General features: G+C 47.4%; 1 protein-coding gene and 1 long non-coding RNA gene across 4 annotated transcripts in view; one reads left to right on the forward strand and one right to left on the reverse strand.

Annotated features, from left to right (window-relative positions):
* Positions 1-24,118, reverse strand: part of FAM178B (family with sequence similarity 178 member B) — a 153,582-nt gene that overhangs the window by 25,809 nt on the left and 103,655 nt on the right. The window lies entirely within an intron of this gene.
* LOC110072139 (uncharacterized) lies at positions 3,902-10,357 on the forward strand. The gene is made up of 4 exons (XR_012080827.2): positions 3,902-4,978; positions 5,895-6,009; positions 7,868-7,953; positions 8,857-10,357. It is a non-coding gene; the product is annotated as an uncharacterized LOC110072139 (long non-coding RNA).

Raw genomic sequence — 24,118 nt, forward strand, 5'->3', positions numbered from 1 at the left:
CTTTGCAACTTTTAGGGCAGGAAGAATGCGCAAGTTAGGACACTTTGGGGCAGAATTCCTGCCCCACCCCAGAACCCGGAGAGGAGCGGTGCACTGAGCTTAAAAAAAAAAAAAGAAGTCACCACAAGAGCAAAACGCAGACTGGAACTACACTCCTGGTTTGGAAGAAAGATAAGAACGGTGCCCATGGGGGCTGCCCTAAGTCTGGATTAGCGATTCATCCTTTCGTTCACTCCCTGTTTTCCAGCCAATCCACGCGCTCTATGATCTTCTCCTCCACCCAAGGGCCAGTCTGCGGGCTGTCTCTGCCCCTTGAAAGATGGCTTTCGGTTGGAAAGCAGTCTTGAAGCTAGCAAGTGAAGGCCAGCACATGTATGAGAAGGAGGTGCCGCTCACCCACCTGCCTTTCCATCTCCTGCTTCACTCAGAATCCTGCTCCCTCACCTCACTGCCCCCAACAAGAACCTTCCCAGCTGCAAAGGGGAAGACACAGGCCTACGTCCCCTTTCTCCCATAGGGAGGAATACAGAAAGAGGGGTGCAGTGGCCCTTGGCTCTCAAACTGGGGTCTCCAGAGGATCTTGGACTACAGTTCCCAGAAGCCTTCACCACTTGCTGGCCAGAATTTCTGGGAGTTGCCGTCTAAGAATCTTTGGGGACCCAAGTTCGGGAACTACTGGTTTATAGCATGGACCCATGGACTTTGACACTGTCCCCTACAACAAAGACAGAAGCATCTGAAACACGGATTTATCACAAGACTCCAGGCACGTTTTTGGGTCAAGAGGGCGACCAACAAAGATGTACTAATGAGAATGCATGACGATGAGGAAATCAGGTGACTCACAGAATGCGGGAAACGAGGATACTCCTGTCACATCATGAGAAATAAGAACTCTCTACCTTTCCTCATTCAAGGCAAACTAAATGCAAAAAGACGTATAGGAAAAAGAAGGCTCTGGGAGACACAACCGGCATCATTGTTCGGACCAGTCACATCCGAACTCAAAACATCCACCATGATGTTCTGCTTCGGTGAGGAGGGGAATGAGAAGAAGAAATGGCAAGAAGTTGATGGGTGAAATAACTCTCCTTTTCTGCCTCTCCTTTAGCCTACAACCTGCTTTTCAGCAAAAGAGAAAAGTCAGAGAGAAAATACCTAATCCTCATCCAAATGGACACAGAAAGAGTCGTACAACTGCAACCCTTTCAAGGTTTTGTCACCTGCACAGTCACAAACAGTGACCCTGCACGTCGGCCAGTTAACATTTTGAGTTTTCTTTCAGCAAGCAACCACAAAAAACTGTGGGGGACCTGGAGAAATCGATGGAAAAAATCCATAGATCCTTGCTAGGAGCATGCTCTCTCCCCTCCTCCAGGACAACATGAAGTATTGGGGTGGAGTGGGGTGGGAAAAATGTCCCACAGAGTTTTTCAGAAGCAAAATTAAGTGGCTCAGAGAGACACAATGTCTTCCCATGCAAGACAGAGTCCACAAGTATCCTGCTGATAAGAGCTATTTCTAGGCTCCCTGTGATCGGGAAGGCCAAGGGTAAAAAGGAAAAAAAAAGTATTTGGCTAATTTGTGCTTGCATGCCAAAGGGCACAGAGACTGAGGATTAATCCGGGAAGACAGTGATGTTGTTGGAGAAGACAGCCAAAGCTGCTTCATCAAAAGGGTCTGTTTGTTTCGATTTCCAACTGTCTTGCTTCTGTTCTGGGTGGGGAGATTTAGAAAGGCCCAAGGGAGTGGCTGCCACTTGACATCGCTGAACTGAAGCGGCACACGGGCCGACCGCTTCTGGTGGTAGCGGGCATGATGCAGAACATCAACCCTCAGAGGAACTGCAGGGATTCGTCCTCAGGGTGCACAGTGGGCAATAATAACCTGATTAGATTCCTCTTAATCACGAGATGATCACCATCGGTCTAAGACGCTTTGCAGCCTGAGGTTGCAAACGGCAAATGGCGCTCAGCCTCCCATCCCCAACGGGAAGGAGTGTATGACTCAAAAGTGAGCCAACTTATTTTGGCACACGAGGAAGAAAATACCAAAAGCATCTCTCCCCCATTCCTTGCGCTAAAAGCACAATGACAACAAAGTAAAGAGCAAGCCATTTGCTGCATCTTTATGAGGTCTCGGCTTTACAGCTTGAGGCCGCAAGCTTCACTCAGCCTAATGGAAGGGCCATCCCTGAAGATGCTTGAGTTTTTACACACACACACACACACACACACACACAAAGGGAGAAAAAGAGCAGGCACATGTGTGTCTGTGAGACTCCCATTTCGGGTGGCGGGGCATAAAGTGAATCTATTCTGGGTCTTCATCTAGGCCTCACAGGAGCTCTCCAAGGTGCTGAAACTATCAGGCATATTGGATAACTCCTGTAAAGTGCAGAATTAAATCCGGAGTGGAGTCACAGTAACCCCGATTCTGAAGTCACCAGCTGCCACTGAAGCAGAACATCTGACACGCTAGCTACCTCTTCGGACGCTTGTTCTGCAGCTCTCATGGGATAAAACCATGGACAGACCAAAGCAGTAATGAACCAATGATTGGGGTTGTTTCAAATAGTCCCCAGAACAGTAAACCAAGATTTTTTTTTTTTTTACAGCTGTGACATCCATGGCAGATGCAGCCTGAAATGCTGCAAGGAATAAAGTTTGGTTACTCTGCAGTATAGTGATTAGAGTTAGGTGCAACACTGGGAATTCATGAGCACTACTGCGAAAAAGAAAGAAAGAAAAAAAGAAAGGAAGGAAGGAAGGAAGGAAGGAAGGAAGGAAGGAAGGAAGGAAGGAAGGAAGGAAGGAAGGAAGGAAGGAAGGAAGGAAGGAAAGACAAAGGAATGGGAGACCTTACAATTAGCAAAAGCTGATTGATCCTATCTGGTTTTGAAAGCTAAGCAGGGTTAGGACTGGTTAATGCTTGGATGGGAGACCACCAAGGATCTCACATTAGGGCTAAGGATTGGCAGCACTGAGTCAGATGGACCAACGGTTGAGCTTGAGAGAAAGCAGCTTCTTTCCTACCTTCCTAACTTTCAGGGACAAAATAAGTTGGACTCTCCCCCCCCTTCACTAGAAGGATCACTTTCACTCCTCTTTGGCTGTATCTAAGAATGTACAAACAAAGCCATCCTTTTTTTTGCCTCAGTGCATAATGATGTGATATTACTGGAGAAAGGCAGAAAGCCGGACATCATCCTATATCAACAGGTATATGATAAGACAAGTACGTGGCAAATCAATAGATTGTTATCAGGGCAATTCTACAATGGAGTACTTCTGCTGTCATCAGCACCCACGCTGAAGGGTGTGCACCCACCCAAGAGGAAGCAAAACTCTCCAAGATGTACATGCACGGGACCTGTTCTTGGCAAATCGGTAAAGGGCCTGGTGTTGACTGCTAACCCTAACTTGTTTCCTTAATCTCACAGCTTCCTTGAGCAGGCAAGGAGACAGTCCCCTCCCCTCAAGCCCTCATTCGGGTCAACAGCCACCCCTGTTGCAATGGTCATTCCTTGGGGTGGGGGTGCGGGAGTCTGCCAGGCAAAGCACCCAGACATTCCAGCATGTTGCAAACCAGCTGTAATCATCAATGTGGTGCCCTTTGCAAAAGAAAGGCAAACGCCACATGTTGGTTGCATCCGTCCTACTAGACAGGCATTTCCCAAGAGTGCCAAAGCGGGTGGCGGGTGGGTTCTGTAGAAAGAGCCCTGCCTTGACCCCTGCGACAGAGCTTCGGCTGGCTCCAGGGTGGATGACGGGAGAGGACAGGGCAGCCTCTTCTGTCCAGGCATTTCTTTTGCTTCTGGACGGGTGGAGGCGGAGGAGAGGATGTCACCCTGGAGCTGTTCCTCGCTGACCTCTTCACTCTGATGGAAGACATTAGGAGATCATTTCAGTGTTTCTCCCTCGGGTTGTCCAACCTTGTCTATGCAAAGGATTGGGCCTGGAGGAGCTAACTTAATGGAAATCAGTGACAAGGAGCCCTCCCTTCTAAACCTATATGAGCTGAAGTAGGACAGGATTCCATCAAGCCACGCGACCCCAGGCAAGAGCAGGTGAGAGTGATTGGAACTTATATGGAAGATGTTAAAAAGAGAGAGAGAAAAAAGGTCATATAATAAAATGAATTCCTGATACTTTGTTCCAAGGATGCCTTTGGTGATATTTGAGGACATCCTGTTGAAATGAAAGGTGTGTCAGACTTACGTCCCACAGATGGCCATCCAGTCAAATAATTTAAATAGAACTTGCTGGTCACACTCTGGCCACTCCTTTATATCTCCGTCGACCTCTGTGCCTGGAAAAGTTACTTTTCAGGTGGTTCCCCCCTGAGATCCCCAGCCAGTGTTGCTGACTGCAGATTCTGGGAACTGCAGCTGAAAAATAGTAACTTTTTCAAGGCTTGGTAGATCTTGCTTTCATGTGAAGCAAACAGCTAATCTTATCCTTCTATCTCCACCCACCTCCCCGTGCTTTACAAGGGCTTCTGCATTCCTTTGCAAATTAGAGCAGGAAAACAAAGCAAAAGCCTTTCCCCACTCCCTCTTCCGTAAGCCACATTTTAAATAACAGTTGTGCCATTGTTCCTGGGTGTCTCTCTAAGGGCACCCTTGTTTTTATGCTGAAAACCTGCAGAACAACTTTCAATATCCCTATTTTTTTCTTTTATCAGGTCACAGCCCTTAGGAAAGGGGTAGGTTTAGATGGTGTATGTTTATACATCTAATCAGGGGCTGGGCCATGCCTGCTGAAATGTCCTCTTCTGCACAGCTACCCAAGTGACGCCAGGCTGGCCCTCCTTTTCATGCAGCCGCCCGGCCATCAATCTGTCCTCCGATACACCCCAGTAATTGCATTGGAGAAATTGCTACACCTACTGCAGGAGACGTTATAGATTGGACTGCTGCTTATTGGGAGTGACCTTAATTAAGGATTTGTTCTCCTACAAAGCTGGCAACTCTCGGGTAAGTTGTCAAGCCGACAGAGTATTAACGGAATTGAGCTGAGGGAATGCTGGCACAGGGGACCCTTGCCCCGCCTGCTATTCCCGCAGCTGGAGCAATCTTAAAGCAAGGCCAGCTCACGGCAGGTCTACTAGAGAGACGGGGAAGCAAAGTCAACCTTGCAGCCTTGTACCTTGTACCCCTTGCACACAGGGGTGCCTACGCTCAGGTAAGCATTGGTTAAACCTTTGCTTCAAGAATTTGCGCACAACATCTGCTGGAATTCTGTCCCCATGACTCCAACATTAAGTTCCTTTCTTTCTGCACCAAATCTGGCCAAAAGCTGTTTTAGGGGCATTTGGGGGAGACCAAAGGGATGCTTAGAATTATTTTTTTCAAAGAAGCAAAAATTAATGCAGCCAGGGGGCAGTTGATTTCTGCATGAGCGCTGGACTTGTTCATGGGTACAGTTCCCTGTGAATCTCGTATTTCATGTTTAAGGCCAAGCATGTCGCTACAGAGAATACTTGGAGTAAGACCTCATGAAATCTCAGGAAAGAGAGCAATTAAATAGTATTCTGGGGAGGAAGCTGGAAGCTTGTTTTCTCCCCCCCCCCAATAGACCGCAAAACCATAATAAACAAGTCAGAACAGCGAAATTGGCAGAATAAATTATACCAGCCAGTTATAGCCAATTTCTCTATCTGAATAAGCCATACAGCTAGTAATTTGGGCATCGAGCTTAAAGTGTTTTTATGCAGACTACACATGGTCTCTCTGAAAGTCCACTGTGGTTTTTGATGACTAGAAAACCTCCTCTGCATAATCAGGCTCTCGGACAGAAGGTGCCTCCCTTACGAGATGCCGACCTGTCCAGGGTGCAGGCGTAAGCGGCATTTACAGCTAACCATTCCTCCCCTTTCTCCTTCCACAAAAGTAGCCCTTTCGGAAATCTAGCGGCTGAAAACGCCTCGGGTCCCATTTTCTGGCTCAAGAGATGCTCCGTCATTATCTCCCTGCTCTTTCCAGCTCAATGGGTACATGAGATCAGGGTGAGTAACTTACAAGTCATCTTGGGGCTGTGGGGTGATGATGACCAAGTTACATATTTAATTTTGTTCAGTCAGCACACCTGATATACAGGTGACAAAAGGGTATTTGGCTGCTCTGCCCCATGCAAGGTATATGTGGATTTGAGGCAGAACCGATCCTTAATGTTTCCTCCAAACTAAATCTGCTGTTTGTCCAGGAGTCCAGGAATATATTCTGGCACTGATGGTAGATTACAAACAAGAACCAATAGTAACCACCAGGCTTTTTAAAAACAGGTGCATCAGTTATTTATGTAGTCAAGGTCAGTTCCACTGGATTTTTCAGCAGTTCCTGGATTCCTTACTGAAACTGGATATGTCTCTAGATGTGTTATTCTACTGGAGCAAAAACAACAAAGTGTATTTAGCCTCAGCTTTCACAGATTCCAGCCCACGTGCAACAGAAGAAGTGGTCTAAAGTCCATAAAAGCTTATGCCAGATAAACCCCTGTTGGTCTTTTAAGGCACCAGGAGACCCTTGGTTGGCTCTGAACACACTGTAGGAATCAAGCTATGGGGACAGACGAAACTTTGGGGGTGATCCAGCAGTGCTTTTAGGTTCTCACCCATGTTGCGAGGTAGTGGCTAGCAGTGCACATTACCAGCAGCCTGCCTGTTGGTGTGAAGAATGCAGCCATTTCTCACAGATGCAGATTCCGCTTGCACGGCCAAGCTAGACTACTGCGATATGCTATATATGGGGCCACCCTTTATTACATTTCAAAGGTTTCAAATCCTGCCAAACCCTGGTGCTTGATTTCTGACGGAGATACATGTGGCAGACCACATTGTGCGAGATGACCTATTGTTTTGCCCAGTTCAGGTAGTGGTCAACAACCAGGCCTAAATATTTTGGGTCTGCATAATTGTGGGACTTCCCCCACCCCTATGGCCCACTAGATCAATTAACTTGTCTTCCCTTTGGACATTCCTTCTCCTTAAGGCATACAAAAGACAGAGCAGGTACATCTTCCAGAGACTCTACAAGATCCTTTTAATCAAGCTAGATCAAGCCGGCCAGGGATAAACTGGAACAATTAGTGTTCTTTTATCCATCCCATAAGCCCAGAGAGAGAGAGAGAGAGAGAGCAGGGCCAGAAGTCCAATCAATCAACAGTATTGAACTACCACAACTCCCGAAAACTATCTCAGCTGCAAGAAACCATTTCACAGTTCTTTTAAAAACACACACATATAAATGCTCAGCCCCAGGGTTTTGCCAGAATGCACAGCACCATAGATACAGCAGCTCTCCAAAGCGACGTGTACATAATAGATCTTATGAGACACCCTTTTAAAAAAAAGATGGAGGTGTTTTTAAAAGAACTGTGAACATTTACTTATATATAAGTAATGTTTTGCACTGTTATTGCTTATTCAGATCATAGGTAGTCTTTCTTAAGTGGACTGACTTTAGCTAGCAGGGCAGGAAGCCAGAGCATGTATATGGCACTGAACCATTTTCTAGCTGCAAATTCCTGCCTGTTATGAACTTGCTGTGGAAATGTTGGGTCTACTTGACAGCGCCTTAAGGTCATGGGCAAAAGAAAGCATTTTCTTTAACTTTCTGACCGGTCCCAAGGAACTGCCAACGCAGCGTGTTGTTCAGCGGTTCACAAGGACTGATGGGACCATTTCCTGCCAGAACAGAGAGAACATCAGGTGGCCAGCCCAAAACAGCCTAATTAATGGGCAAAACAGCTTCGGCGGCTGTTTCCTTATCTTAAGGGACAACTGCTTCACACATTTGGTGCGCATCCCATATTGCTGACTCTGTGACAGTATGGCACCATTACAGCTCCGTTGGTATCCTTTTCAGGGGACTCTTAGCTATTTTGGAAGGAAATCCACAACTCAGTCCATGCTTATTGTGACCGCATACATTTCATGAAAATACGTTGAAAGGTAAGACAAATATTGCAGGTACAGATTGTGTTCAGAATTCAGGAAAAAAAGAGAGGCTTTTTTTAATCTCAAGTCTGGGAACCCCCCAGTGAACATGGCAGCTGGTTCATACTGGATCGGGAGTAGCTATAGTTGAAAAAGAAACTTTCCCAAGCTCTAGATACACAGGAATGCCACAGCAGACTCTTCCAGTGCTGGTGCTGTATTCTGATCTCTTGTACAGTATTAGCTTTCTCTTTTATTTAGATTTTGCTTACAGCATCTGGGTGACCCAGAATCCTGCCTGCTTTCTGCCTGTGTTATTTCCCCAGGTGCAGTCAGAGAAAAAAAAATTCCCAGGATCAAACAACCTGCTGAGTCAAGTTCTCGGTGCTCTTTGCCTGTAGGCTCAAGCGGGGGGGGGGGGGGGGGGCAGGATCACAAAGTTAACACCCCCTGACTTCTGCTGAAGTTCTGCAAGTCTTGTAGAAGAACATGACCCAAGAACCAGCTTGCTGTCCCAGTTCCAACTCTTTGCAAGGGAAGTAAAAGGAGAGCAGGGCAGAGACAGAACTCTCCAAGTTTTCTGTTTGAGGAAGGTTTCCATTTTCGGGTTGGGGCCCATCTCCCTGGAGGCGGAACATGAATCCGCAAGGCTCAGCACCTTCTGCGGCTCCTTTTCCGGTGCATGGCGTCCCAACGGACTGCTCAATGGCTTGCGTGCTCTCCCACTTGCCCCTATGAAGTGCTGAAGGATGTGTGTGTTTTTTTTTTTTTTAAGTTGGCTCAGAGTTCCAAACAGAGAAAGAGATCCACCAAGGCTGGAGCTGAGCAGCCTGGCAAACATCTGGATGAGTGCATGCAAGGCCCAGTGACAAAGGAAGGCCAACACATCCTGTTCCTTTTTTTTCCTTTCCTTTTCAGACTCAGAGGCTGCCAGGGGAAAAGGAAATCTGGCAACAGGAGGAGAAGCCTGCTGATCTTATTTCTTCGAGTCGGGCATTGTGCTAATTTTTCTTCATTTTAAGTGGGCCCTTTCAGTGTTTCTCTGCATGGCGACTTCGGCACTGTGTGTTATTTTAATTATCAGTGGTTTAAAATGCATACGTTATGCCCTGAGTATTTGCTGGGGAAAGTGACCATTTTTAAGGAGGAAAAAAAGGCCCGCAAGAAATGCTAGAGAAGCCCAGTGCCTCTCTGCTTTGTGCACACAAACATCTGTGTGTAAAAACCTGCCTGCAGAGGCTTCATTCCAGGAATATATGACAAATGGGCTACACTCCACAGAAGCTGGTGTCAAATCAAACCTGTTCGTCTTTAAGGTGCAATAAGAATATTTGTTCTGTTTGCTAGCGTTTTTTTGTCCACTCAAGATCCAGATTTCTTGCTGGTTTCTTCTGCGTTTCCATAGCCCTTCATGCTGGAGGGACAAATGAACTGAGCCCGCAGAACCACTGCAGGATCCACATGCGCACATCACGAAGCCTTCCTGGGTGCCTGCGTTGATTGCTGTGGGATCTTTTGGCCCATCAACAGTTCTGCTTAATGAGAAGATCTGTCCAGTGAGTGACACCACCTTCTGCGCCTGTTTGCAAGAATGGAAGGTCCTGTCTTCAGCTTCAGATAGGAGACTGGAACCACTGGATGTCCTTGGACAGTTACGGGGCAATAATGCTACTCTGTGCGGATTTCACTGGCTGCATAGCTGGTCCGTCTGCCACACTGGTGGGTATGGCAATAGGGGAAGGGATTGTGCACAGGAAGGATTGGATATATACTGAATGATCTCCAAAGATGGAATGTGCCTCTGAGCAAATGCTACGCAGACCCCTTTCCCCACTACATAAGACACTCTGGAAAGGAGTAAAGAATCCCAAAGCTCTTGTGGGCGGCTAGCACAGTATTTCCCCAAGACTTGGAAGAAAGTTTGCCCAGATGCAAAGGCAGACAGGGCTCTTATGCCTTTAAGCTTCAAGGAAAAGCACAGTAGGTTCTATGCCAGCAGTGTAAACCTGGCTTTGCAAATTGTTATAATTGCATTCTAATTAAACTGTCTTGATCCTTCTCTTGTGCAGGAGCTGAGCCTCCCAAAATTTATAAAGTTTTTTTTAAAAGGCAGATACACATCTGTAAATATGGCACACAACAGGAGCAGAGTTGGAGTTTGCGCGCCTCCGTCTGCTCATAATGCACCCCTCCTCCCGTTCTGTTGCATCCTCTGCCTCCCACCGCCTTTGTCAAAATTTAGATCGCAAGCTCCTTGGGGTGAAGACCTTTCCATTTTGCTTACAATGCTATGAAACCCTTCCACGTGCTTCGACAACATGGTGCAATAAAAATAAAAATAAAACCTAATTAAGGTTTTAAAATTAGATTTTAGTACAAGTAAACCTAATTAAGTCTGCACAATACCTCGGGTATTCCATCCTGGAAACCACAGCCTGAGGCTTTTACACCATGCTCAGCAACAACCCTTTTCTTTCTTCAATCCTCAGAGTTTTATCTCGGCCTCAGAGCTGGGCAAATGCACAGCGGGAGACTGCAGTTCCCGAAATCTGGGAGTTGCAGTTAAAAAACAAAAACAAAAACAAGCCAAGCTTACTTTAGCTCTATAGCAGTGTCCACCAAGTAAGTTGTCAGGGCATGTGGGCTCCCCACTACTATTAATATTATTAGTGGATCCCCACTAGTGTCTCCTGTCAAGAAGAGTTCCTGGAAACTTAAACGCTAGTTTGTGACTTCCACCCTTCTCTTCTGCAAAGTTCAAGGCTCAGCAATGCAGACAACAAGGAGACTCTCTTCCATTCCCAGTAGGAACAAACCGTCTTTACAATTCAAATCCTCTCCCCCATTACCTTAGTTCTGGCTCTTTTCCCATAAGACAACAGGCGGTAGATTCTTGGCTCCCTGTTTTCTTAGGCCAGGGGTGGGCCACGTGCGGTCCGGGGGCACCAAGCAGCCCCAGTGTGGCCTCGAGAACCCCAGTCATACCCAAAGCCCCTGATATATTTTTTAAATGTACTCTACATTTTCCAGTGCACGGCATCCCAACGGACTGCTCAACGGCTTGCGTGCTCTCCCACTTGCCCCTATGAAGTGCTGAAGGATGTTCATTTACTTAATGCTACAAAACTATTCCTCCCTCCTGGGTCTTTGGGACTTGCGATTCTGGAGTCACATTTTTATGTGTCAGGGGTGTCTAGCCCTCCAAGCTCAGAGCAAGGGAAGAAATGCTCGCTGGAGACACTCGCTCTTGCACATATTATTTGGCTGCGTATGGGGTGTCAGTCAGAAACCCTGATATCAGTGTACTATGCAAGAAAACAGAGAACCGACCCACCCACCCCCCACAACACGTCCACTAAACATGTTTGAGCTCCCGTTTGTGGAAACACAGGGAAGGAAATGTGTTCATCAGGGTGAGTAAAAGATGACATGCCTTCCCTCCACCCCCACCCCCCAGCTTCCATTGTATTTATGTTCTATACATTCTCTGAGCCAGCATGAAGAAAGCAACCTCTGGTCCAAAAGGAAAAGCTGGACTTCCAGCCCCTCTGCCCTTTCCAATGGCAGGAGAAGGGGAAAAAATGGTTTCCTCCTTTTGCTACTGTTCTCTATTAAGCTTTCAGCTAGATGGAAATGGGATAAAGACCCCCCCCCCCCAAAGCAAGCATGTTGACTGGTAAAGGCTAGACCGAAATCTTCGGGTTCCTTAAACATTCCGTAAACTTTTCCTCATCGAAGGACGCGTGGATTCTGCCACCACAGCCAACTTCTACAACCCCCCCCCCCCCCAATCTGAACTGCCAGGAATGGCTCAACCATCAAGCTGAGTGAGTTGCCTCAAACAGCAGATTTTTGGTGCTAACAGAAGAGCAGCAAATGGCTAATTGTTCATGTTTTTAATATTACGATTCGAGATGGACACGAACTGCCAATTTGGCAGTTTGTGTGGGTTCGTTTCTCAGCCGAATAGGTGTTTGGCGGTTCCCAGCCCCGCCTCCTCCGGTGGGCATCCACTCAGAGGCGGCACCCTGGTTTTCCTGCCCCGCCTCCTTCAGGCGCTTGCCTCTGAGTGGGCGCCCACCGGAGGAGGCGGGGCTGGGAACCGCCAAACACCTATTCGGCCGAGAAACGAACCGTCACAAACCACGAAATCCTAAATGATACATTAACCAGAGTCCATTCCCAAATATGCAGACACCAACAGGATTCCGGCTGTTGTGTGAAGGGCGACTTAAAATAGGATCATAGAACCACATAGTTGGCTATCAAGTCCAACCCCCTGCTCAATGCAGGAATCTAAGTCTACCTGACCGATGGATGGCTAGAAGTTTCTCTAGCTTCTCCATGCATTTGAACGTATTCCCTGGACAGAAATTTTAATATCTGCACTGCAATCCTGGCCATGCGCTTCCCTACAAGACCTGTTATCCTGCCCCTCCCACCATCACCTGACCTGGGCCTGTTTGTTTTGTGGACGTTTGATTCCCAGCATGGCTCCTCAGATGCATCCAGCCCAGGAACTAGCCGGCTTTTTAACTGATGAGACCACTCCGTCCAATCCTCAAAGCACCGGTAGGAGGGGAAGCCTCATTAGCACCAGTGGGGACCCACAGATTACCTAAGACTGTGATGCCCAGGTGAGAAAGAAGGAAAATAAATAAAGACCAGAGATTCCGGGTGGGAAGAGGAGGGAGGGGAGAGAAGATGCTAATTCCACTACAGTTGGGTAACCAACCGAGCAGCATCTCAAGGGTGATGTGGAGGGAAATAGACCCTCTGAGTCATTGCTAGGTGAGTTTTTAAAAGATGCACACTGATTAGTCACAGAAGGCTGGTGGCGGGCGGGGGCTGTTCGAGGATATACTAAATGCAGGAAGTGTGCGTAGTGAAAGCCAATACTATCCAACACGTTTCCAGTATTCAGTGGCTTAGGTCTCTGGCTGCGGAGCCAGAGGTTGGGAGTTCGATTCCCCCACTGTGCCTCCTTCATCGGGGGGGGGGGGGGGCTCGACATGATGATCAAGAGGCTCCCTTCCAGCTCTGCAGTTCAAAGGTTATCATAATATTACTATTATTCTTCACAATATTTTAATCTTTGCAGTTGTTACCTGTTTACAATACCTGAGTTTTATCAGGTATTTGCACAGCAGGGACTGTTTTAAGTGGTCTGCGAGGTGGGGTTGTCCTGATGGCCCCACCAACAACAACAAAGAAGCTCCTACCCCAACAAGCTTTGAGGTCCCCCACCCAGTCTGGGTTCCTTCCGGTTCCTCAGCCACTCGGTTTTGGAAACACACACACAGACACACAGACACACAGACACACAGACACACACACACACACAGAGTGGGTGCCCAAGTCCTTTCTTAGGACACAAAAGAGGGACCTTGCACAGAGACAGTCTGTCAAGGGGAACATGCTGAGTCTTCATCGTCCTCTTTAGGTTCCCCTCCTGTCCTCCTCCTCCTCCTCCTAGATATCAGGTGCCCTTCTGCATCCCTTGGGGTCTCCTTCAACCTCTCAGCCCCACTAGGTGGTCCGCAGAAAATCCTGGTGACAAGATGGCGATGATGCTCATTTTGCACCATGTATCCGGCAACATTTATTGGTTTGCAGAAGTATTTCACTTTTTGCAAGCATTGGGGGATTGTAAGGCACTATGTGGTCGGCTTTCAGGGCTTCTGAGCTTCCTGCAGCTACTGTTTTCACATCCTTTCAAAGTGCTCCCATCTTTCCCCACACATCCACATTTAACAGAGACTAGACCCATGGGTTTTCCCCACTCCCCAAAGGCAGTGGAGATTCCCAGGAAGCTAAATAATAACACATGCCGGACCAAAACACCTTCCCCCCTCCCTCCCCTCCTAACAGCAGGGTATCCCTGTTGAGAGCTCAACTTAAGATGCAGATGGCTTGTGAGCAGGGTTGCAAATCTTCATGGGTTTCATTCTCACAATTAAGAATGGCAGAATTTCAGGCTTTCTCTCCACTGGGCAACAGCTCATAGGTTTTTTGCATTGCAAATTTCGGCACTTTTTAATTTATTTATTTTGCAAAACCCAATCAAACTGTGGCACCGGCTGAAACTGAACTTCCAGTTGCAACTAGAGGTAGGCTCATCTGAATCCAGGGATTGTATGGCGGAGTCGACTCACCAAACCCCCACTGATCCAATGGGCCTACTCTAGAGTAACACTAGATCAAGCAACAAAATTTCAGCCACTGTCTTGCAAACCAGAAAACTAGTCTTTTATTTAGGTGAAGCAAAGCAAAGCAAAAAAAATCTTCCATTTTAATTAAGATGTAAAAATCTTTTATTCCTTGCAAAAAAATCTTGTATTTTGTGCAAAATACAAAGCTTTCTATGTAAAATACATTTTTGGTAGGAAAAACACTTTTCCACTCCCTATAGTACTGATTTAAAATCTCATAGCAGTTGACCGATTTTAAAATGGGACATTCCAATGTGTTAAGGCATCCCTTTCATTGAGGAGGGGAAGATCTGTGAGTATTCACCATCTCTTTAGCTGCAGGAATGGCAGAAACTGAATGAGTACAGCAGTTAATAAAACGCCTGAGGCAGAAAACTCCTCAATAGCTTTTTGGAGCCAACAACTTCCTACAACCCAGCAACAGCATGTGGGGGAAAACTAGTTCCTTTGTCCCTCTCCATTAAAACCTTGAAACTAACATAAACATAATGCAACTCCCACAATTAGCTGTTTGAAAACACCAGCGGAAGTCTAATCTGGTGATAATTTAGGAGAACAAAACCAAAGCGGAGAAGCCATTCCCCTTCTGAAATAATGATGGATCTATTGCGGCTGGCCTCTTTTTGCTGACCTCCTTTCCTGAGTTAGTTCAGATGGAAACCAGGAGCCCGGGCTAATCTGTCGCACAGACACAAGGCCGTGGAAACTCAAGAAATTTAATCTGTCCGGCCCTTTGGATGATAAGACCCTGTTCAGAAGGCTGGGTAAAATTATTTGCATTTAAAACGGAGGTCACCATTTGACAACATTAAAGCGATCAAAGCAAAACAACCCAACAAAATGACAATTCTCATGTTGTCAAATAATGGGATTTCAATGTATTCTCGAAGGCGTTCACGGCCGGGATCCGATGGTTGTTTGTAGGTTTTCCAGGCTGTTTGGCTGTGTTCTGGAGGTTTTTCTTCCTAATGTTTCGCCTGTCCCTGTGGCCATGGGCATCTTCAGAGGACTGCAGTCAGAACTGAGTCACCAGAGCACAGACAGAGTTCCTACTCCTGTCCTCTGAAGATGCCGGCCACAGAGATTGGTGAAATGTTAGAAAGAAAAACCTTCAGAACACGGCCAAAGAGCCAGGAAAACCCACAACAATCCAAGGGATTTCAATTGGGGAGTGGCTCCATCCACACACTACACAGAAAGCAGTCACTGTGATTTCCCTTTCTCTCGCCCCAACACACTGCTTTTCTGTTTGTTTGTATGCAAATGTAGATAGATGATTAAGAAGAGCTCATTTAAGCTCTCTAGATCTTAGGAAGTCTAATGACATTCATGGCTAATGGGATCTCTCGCCTAGTCTTTTTAATGCGCATCCCTGTGGAGAATATGAAAGAGCGCCCCCCCCCACTATTCTCCCTTACTGGTTCTACCGGGGAGGTCCACAGACAGGGAAAGGGGGAGGAAGGGCACAGGACTAGAGAGATAGAATTTCCAAAAATGTCCATTTTCTCAGGGGGAAAAAAACTGGGTTTTCCCCTGTCTTTTTCTAGGGGAAAATTGGAAATTTTTAGGAAAAAATGTGCTGTTATTCCCCCCCTAGAAAAAATAAAATTGGAATTTTTTGGAAATGTTACATCTCTACACAGGACAGCCTCTACCCTTGGAGGGGCACCTGCTCTTCTCCCAGTATGCAGGTGCAGAAATTTCTGGACATTGTTTGTTGTTGTTTGGTTGTGTCTGACTCTTCGTGACCCCATGGACCAGAGCACGCCAGGCCCTCCTGTCTTCCACTACCTCCTGGAGTTGGGTCAAATTCATGTTGGTCGCTTCTATGACCCTGTCCATCCATCTCGTCCTCTGTCGTCCCCTTCTCCTCTTGCCTTCACGCTTTCCCAACATCAAGGGCTTTTCCAGGGAGTCTTCTCTTCTCATGAGATGGCCAAAGCCTCAGCTTCAGGATCTGTCCTTGAGTGAGCACTCGGGGTTGATTTCCTTCAGAACGGATAGGCTTGTTCTCCTTGCAGTCCAGGGGACTCCCAAGAGTCTCCTCCAGCACCACAATTCAAAATTCAGTCTTCTTTATGGTCCAGCTCTCACTTCCATACTTTGCTACTGGAAAAACCATAGCTTTGACTACGCTTTGAGCTAAAAAAAAAAAAACACACACAAAGCCTGTGCCCCATGCTGGCTGGGGAATCCTGGAAGTCCTCATTGGAAAGGTAATTTTTCTGAGCAGTACGGGGTTCACTACCCTGCTCTCCACAAGCTGCTTCTCTGGTGGTTCTCCCCCCTCCTTGGAGGGCGAAGTGTGTTTGCTCCCATAGACATGCGACTCTGCTGAGGCTCTTCCATTAAGAAACAAATAATCTCCTTTCAGTTCTGTGGGGGAATTTGCAGCCGCCAAGGCTTCGTGAGACGAAGGCCACGAGAGGCAAAGATTATTTCCACACAAATTAAAACAGTGGGTGGGTGGAACCCCCCTGTTTTTCTTCCAGTGAAAGCTGGCATTTTCTCCTCATCCACCTCACACCTAAAGCGGAAGTGGCTTTCCCAGGAGGCCTGACAGAAAGGATGGTTTCAGGACATGTTCAGGAGAGCCAAGCACGCTTGCTCTGCTCTGGGCCACTATCCACTCTGAAAACGACAGGTGCCCTCTCCCATTTCGGATCTTGCTAGAACCTTTCCTCACCACAACAAACGGAGACAACCTCTGTGTGCTGACGCTGCCAGGAGGACTCTGAGAGCCCAGGCAAAGTCTTATTTATTTCATTTATTTGAAATATCTGTGACCCCCACCTTTCCGCTTTAAAGGACCTAAGGCGGCTTAACTCCTCCAACTTCTGACATCTGGGACAGGGGAATTCTGAATCCTGAGAAAAAGCTGCATGGATTTTCCTCCGCTCTGGCTACTCAAAGGGAGGAGCCGCTGAGAGCAGAAGGTCCACTTCCGACGGATGGAAAACCTATTCGGTGAGATCTTCTGCAAGTTGAATCAGGGGATCGACTGCATGCCTCTGAAGCATACGGAGTGGGGAGGTTGGAAATCCCAGCTGGAGATGAATCATTTTCATTGCCTACCATATTTCCTTTGTTTTGAATCAGCCCCAACAGTTCCAAAGCAGGATAGTCACCCTCTAATCTCTTACGGAAGTCCAAACAGCTCATCTGGAGACCATCTTAGATCTTCTCTCCTGCAAACTGAAACCTGACTCCTGTTCTGCAAGGGACTCTCACAGTAAAAAGCCTTTCTTTTGCTAAAGCGAATCTCAAATATCAGCCCCAGGAACGGCTGTCCTTGAGCTATCGGGCTGCAGCCAAGAAGCATTCTGCACTCCGGCCCTTTTCAACCTGCAAAGGCCCAGGGCCCAATCCCACAGCTGTCCTCCGGCGAATCCAAGGCAGGGACTCTTTGGGCTTTGAATGCATGCCAGGGCTGCTGCCGAGGTAGGACGAAATGATGAGCTTCCCAGAGTCGGAAAAACAACTGCTGGAGCTCAGAGAAGGCGCTCTCTCTCCTCAGCTGCTAGTTCTATCAGACTCCCTTCCTCCAACCTCACGTCACGGACCCAGTTCTCTGATCTCTTCAGGATCTGCAGAGAAGCACCAACGAGAAATACATGTGGGCTACTGGACCAGACTGAAGAGCCGGCGTTTCTCCGTAGACACTCTCCGTGGTCACGCGGCCGGCATGACTTGACGTGGAATGCCATGACCTTCCCACCGAGGTGGTGGTACCTATTCCGCAACTCACCCTGGCATGTTTTCAAATGGCTAGGTGGGCAGGAGCTGGGACAAGCCACGGGCACTCACCCCGTAGTGTGGATTCAAGTGGCTGACTTTCCAACGGGCAAGCCCAGTGGCTCAGCCGTTTAACCTGCAGCGCCACCCGCATCCTTCAAAGGTTTAGGTGCCTCCAATTAAAGAGGCAGACAAGCAACAATAACAACAAAATCTGGGTGTTCCCAGGGAGAAAAAAGCAAGAACCCTCTTAGACGTGCAAAGTTTGCAAATTTTACTTTTTCCAGACGATTGCTTCCAGGGTCCTTCAGCCAACATGGCTGCTCATTCTAGTCGCTGTAGGAGGTTTCAAAGCTGTAGGTTTGAACACGCTTGTATGTGTGTCTCACAGCACAACCACCGCTTTGCCCGCCACTGCATCTGGCACACACCTCCCTTCCAAACCCTTCTGCCCCTGCCCCGTTCCTCTGTTGCAGGCTGGGCCATGGAACTGCTGACATTCAGTGTGAGGTTATGGAACAATTTACACACGAGGAATGATTTGTCAACTGTCAGCATGCTCTGGGTTTAGGGATCTTTGTGCAGCCAAAAACCCTCTCTCAATAAACTGAGATTATTTTTCCTTGAAAGGACGTGAAGTGAGACCTACAGAAAGTTGGGAGGGGTGGGGGTGGCAGAGGAATTTTCAAAAAGCACTTTCAACATTCATGAAATGTATTGGCAAAGTTTTTAAGAAAGGGAAGGAGGATCCCACATTTAAAACCAACACATCATGTAGCAATGTCTTGTTTTGGTATAAAAGTGCCTGGAGCTTCAGCAAAAAAAACCCAGTGAGGTGGGTATACACCAGAGATCAATTAATGAAGTCTTTGGGAGACAGGATTAGTAAGATGAAGGAGAAGACATGATAGGCTCTCAGCCTTCAGTTGGGCTACAGAGGAAAGAAAGGGGAAATGAGAATAAATCACTTCCTTGAGAATTGCAGCAACCACAGAGTGAACGCTTCATGTGCAAGATGGCATGGGATTCGATTCAACACGTCTCCATTCTGCATAAAAAGTTATGTGTGAATGCAGTTAAACGCAATGGTCCTTAGTATGTAGGTGCCCCCAAACGCATCACAAACCATGTGTCTGCGCAAGATGGGGGACGTTCCTTTGTTGGCCTACATCTCCCGGGACCCCCTGCTTACCACAGCCACTGCCTGCCAGGGCTAGCTGGGGTATTCTGCAAGTGGTAACCCAAAACTGAAAGGGAAAAAAAAGGGATAACTTCTCCCACCGCGATACTGGCTGCTCCCCTGCCCTATGTTTCCCTTTGACCGCTCATCTTCCTGCAATTGGTCTAAGCTGGAAGCCTTAGAATGCTTCCTCCTGGTTTCCCTTCGGCCTTCAGCTTGCAATTAAAGCCATACATTAAAGAGCTGCTCTGTTCCCTTCTTTCCCCGCTTCCTTTTGCAAACAAGCCCCAGTGGTTGGCAATAAAAAGGCACTTTCTCCGACTCCTCTGATCCCATCCTTTCCCTCCTTTGATGCCTCCTGCCAGAGTCCCCGGGCTCCCAAGCCACGTGGACGGGCACTACAAATGTCTGATGCTGGCGAGAAAGAAAAGGATCATTTGTAAGCCTGTAAAAACAACAAGCCTCTCACAGCTGGATGAGTCTCCACCCCATCCACCCTAGAACAGCCCTGGCCTTTCTCGATAAGCTTGGCAAAACATGTGATGGAGGAGCCAGGCTAATGGGGGCTAGTCAAACCCACTGGAGCAGGCTTTTGTTTCCCGAAATAGAGAAGGGGATGCATTTCACACCCTCACACACACAGAGCTTCTCCCAATAAGCATCTCTCTTTCAATGAATTGTCAGGAGACTATTGAAATTTGATTGAAAAGCCAACTCAAAGCAGTGCCGTCACATTATTTTGTGTATGTGTGTGTGTGCAGAGCTATGAGAAGTTACACAGACAGAGGTAGCTGTGTTAGTGTTGGTGTTGTTTTTTTAGTGAAACAGAAAGAAAACAAGGGCCCTTCTCTTATTCTTAAACGCGCCCCAAGAATTCTTAGTTTCTTTTTCTTTTAAAGTAAAATTCCCCAAATCCCCCTCTGATAGTTACGGGTACTAAACAAGCTGGCTGGTGGAATATCAGGAACCTGCCATCAGCAAATAAAATTTCCAGGTCGTAGAACTTCCATGATATAGCTCCCCAAGCAAAACTGATGGGTGATAAGGCACCAGAAAGTCAATTCCAAGTGAGAAGAATGTTTGGTTGGTTGTGTGATGCTCCCTGTGTGTTCCCTGATTGGTTTGAGTTAGTTTGGGGAGAATCTCCTGTTTCTTAAAAATCATGAAAGCAGCAAGCAGTATGCAAGGGGGGGGGTGTTACATAACAGCACTGATGTTACCTGTCTGTCATGGGTTTGGAGGGAAAGTTCCATCCTATGGGGAGTGGAAGGCGGGACATCAGGAGGAGGGGCTGTACTGTATAAATATGTGATGCCTGTGTGGTGAAGAGATGCTGAGACAGACTGTGAGACACTGGGTTGGGACGAAGCAGCAGCTGGGGAAGAAGAAGCTGTTGTGGGAGTCTGGGTGTCTGACAGGGTACTACTGTGTGTCAGAGTACCAACCTGATAAGTTCAGGTATCTGTGGGTTAGCCAGAACTGATGGGTTCAGGGTCTGTGCTTTAAGTTAAAGGTTCTAGGTGAACCAAACTGTATGCTTGTGTGTGTGAGAATAAGCCACGTTACTTTATTTTATTCACCTGATTGTTTTATTTACCCTGTTTGTATTTAAAATAAACCTTATTCTTTTGTTGTTTAAAAATCCATCCCTGGTCTGTGTGACTTATTATAGGGAATGGTTGGTGGCAGCTTAGTAACTGTGTGATAGATCCCAGTAGGTCTGGGTTTGTCACATTGATTGGTGGCAGCGGTGGGATACGACTGGTCCAGTTGTCCAGTGGTCCAGCAAAGCCTTGGCAGGTGTGCCCAGAGCAAGGGGGGTCTAGTCAGGGGCAGTCTGAGGCGCGTAGGTAATCTTCTAGGTGTACCTCACGGGGAGGTGCACTAGTAGAAGAACGTGCCAACTGGGGAGACTTAGATTAAGGTGCTCTGAGGCAGCCTGATTTTGGCGGGAAAACGCTGAGGCAAAACTGCGTAGCAACAGTGAGCTAGCTTGCCAGCTGAGAGGCCCAGCAGAGGGGGGTAGGCTCTGACTCGATACTGTTGCAAATTTAGTGCTGAAGAACAGCAGCAATCTCTGGGGAGAGCTGGTTCTGAGGCAAAAAGGAAAAAAGTGGTCGTTTTATTTTGAGGCTTGACTTTTTAAAGCAGCCTGTTCTGAGGGGGGGGTTATGCCCTTGACTCGAAGCCAAGTAGCAGAAATGAGTGAAGTGAAAGACCCCCAGATTGACCAAGGTTCTGAGGAGGAATTTGGCTCAGTGCAAGGTGACAGCACAGGAGAGCAGGACCCAGAACTCAGAAAAATACTCCTAGCCCAACAGCATGAGCTGAGGGTGAGGGAAATGGAGGAAAGATTAGAGAGAGAAAGAAGGGAGGAAAGGGAAAGGCAATTTGAAATGGAGCAAAGGGAAAGAGAGAAACAAAGGCAATTTGAAATAGAGAGATTGGAAAGAGAAGAAAGATTGGAGAGAGAGAAAATGGCGTTTGAATTAAGAAAACTGGAACTGATGAACCAGAACAATAATAACAATAGGGATTCTGAGGGAGGCCAACTGTCTAAAGCTGACCTGAAGAAATTCCCTGTGTACCACAAGGGAGATTGTCCTGAGGTGTTCTTTTCCTTAGTGGAAAGAGCGTTTGTGGACTTCTCAGTGAGGGAAACTGAGAAGATGACCATCATGCGTTCTTTAATCAGTGGTAGCCTGGCTGAGGTTTATGCCGAGATGCCTGAGGAACGGATGAAAGATTTTGCAGAGTTTAAAAAACTGGTGTTCGCAAGACATGGGATAAATGCAGAGCAGCTGAGACAAAGGTTCAGGTCCCTCACCAAGAAGCCAGAACAGACTTTTACCCAAGTGGGGGCCCAATTGGTGAGGCTGCTTGAGAAATGGCTGTCGCAGGAGGGAACAGAGACCTATGAACAGCTTAAAGACTTGATAGCCCTGGAACAGTTCTATTCAGTCCTGCATGGGGAATTGAAATTCCAGGTGAGGGAAAGGAAACCGAAATCTGTGGCAGCAGCCGCAGAGATCGCGGATTTTATCTCCCAAATAAGAAAGCCCTTGGGTGAGGGGAAATCTGTAGGTAAACCCAAAGAAACCTACAGCAAGTACTCTCAGGGACCAGGGAAAAGCCAGCAAGGGGGAGGGGCCCATGGTGAAGGGAAGCCCTCAGGCATGAAACCAAGCCCTCAGAATTTGGAGGGAAAACCCAAACAAGAGGAGAGAGAATCAAAATACACCAGAAAATGCTATTTCTGTCAGGGAAAGGGTCATCTGATCTCAGAGTGTGAGAAATTGAAGCAGCTAAAAGGAATGGTGCCTCAGAATTCTAGTGGGACCAAGCCAAAAGCTGTGTTCTGTGTCCAGAAAGAGCAAGGCTCAGTGTCACAGAGGGAGCCTGTTGCCATAGCTACTCAGTCTGGAACAGCTACCTCTGCTGATCAGGCTGAGGAAAATGGTCCTCTGGTGGAGGTAAAGCGCTGCTTGCTGATAAAAACAGATTCTCAGTTGTTTGAGACAGCAGGGGTGGACGTAGGAATACTTGACCGTCAGTATAGGGGGCTGCGGGACACTTGTTCCCAGGTAACCCTGTGCCATCCAGATATCATCCCTAGGGAGTTTATAATCCCAAATGAGAGCATGAAGGTGGCAGGGATTGAGGGGCAGGTAATCTCTCTGCCAGTAGCTGAGGTACCTGTCAACTTTCAAGGCTGGAGGGGAGCTTGGCGCCTAGCAATTTCATCGACTCTGCCAGCAGCCGTGCTCGTAGGAAATGACCTGGCTGAACATGTGAAACGGGTGCTAGTGATTACACGTTCACAAGCCACCACAGGGACAGTTCAGGGGGGTAATGATGAGCCAGAGACGGAAGCAGAGGGGAGTTCAGAAGCTGTGGTGGAAACCTTAACCACAGACAGCAGATTTGGACAGGAGCAGAAGGCAGACGCCACTCTCCAAAAGTGTTTTGAACAGGTGACTGACGCCCAGCTAACACCTGAAACCCCAGTGAGATTTCTGGAGAAAAAGGGGATTCTGTATAGAGAGACCCTGAGGAATATCTCAAAAGGGGGAGATGGGATCAGGAGTCAGCTAGTGGTACCTGAAAAGTATCGCCCCATGATCTTACAAAGGGGTCACTCTGACATGTTTGCTGCACACTTAGGAGTGAACAAAACACAACAGAGAATCACACAGAATTTCTACTGGCCTGACATAGGGAAGCAGATCAGGGAGTTCTGTAAACAATGTGATGTGTGTCAAAGGCAGGGGAATAACCGCGACAGGACCAAAGCAAAGTTGTGCCCTTTGCCTGTGATTGACACTCCGTTCAAATGCATAGGGGTGGATATTGTGGGACCTTTGCCCAAGGCCACAAAGAGGGGGAATAGGTTCATACTAACAATTGTGGACCATGCCACAAGGTATCCTGAAGCCATACCCTTGACAAACATCGAAACTAACACAGTGGCCGATGCTTTGGTGGGGTATATGTCCAGGATGGGATTTGCCTCAGAGATAATCACAGATTTGGGCGCATCGTTCACATCAAAGCTCATGAAACGCTTATGGCAAATCTGTGGAATAAAGCACAAGGAAACCACTGCCTATCATCCTGAAAGTAATGGGTTAACTGAGAAGTTCAATGGGACTCTAATGCGCATGATTAGGGCTTACTTGGCAGAGAATCCAAACAATTGGGACCAGAAGCTGCAATCCCTTTTGTTTGCTTATCGATCAGTGCCACAAGCCAGCACCGGGTTCAGTCCATTTGAACTTTTATTTGGGAGAAGGGTGAAAGGGCCCCTTGATTTGATCAAACAAAATTGGGAGCAGATCACCCAGGATGACCCACAAGACGTTGTGACTTACATAGACACCTTGATGAATGACCTAAAGCGAAATCTAGAGCTGGCAGCAGAAAACCTGCAAGCGCAGAAGATCAAACAGAAAACATGGTATGACCGCAAAGCTAGAGAGAGGCACTTTGACCCAGGGGAGGAGGTGCTTTGGCTTAGGCCCTGCAGAGAGAATAAGCTGCAGCTCAAATGGGC

Source organism: Pogona vitticeps, chromosome 8 (assembly GCF_051106095.1).
Source record: "Pogona vitticeps strain Pit_001003342236 chromosome 8, PviZW2.1, whole genome shotgun sequence".
NCBI lineage: Eukaryota > Metazoa > Chordata > Lepidosauria > Squamata > Agamidae > Pogona > Pogona vitticeps.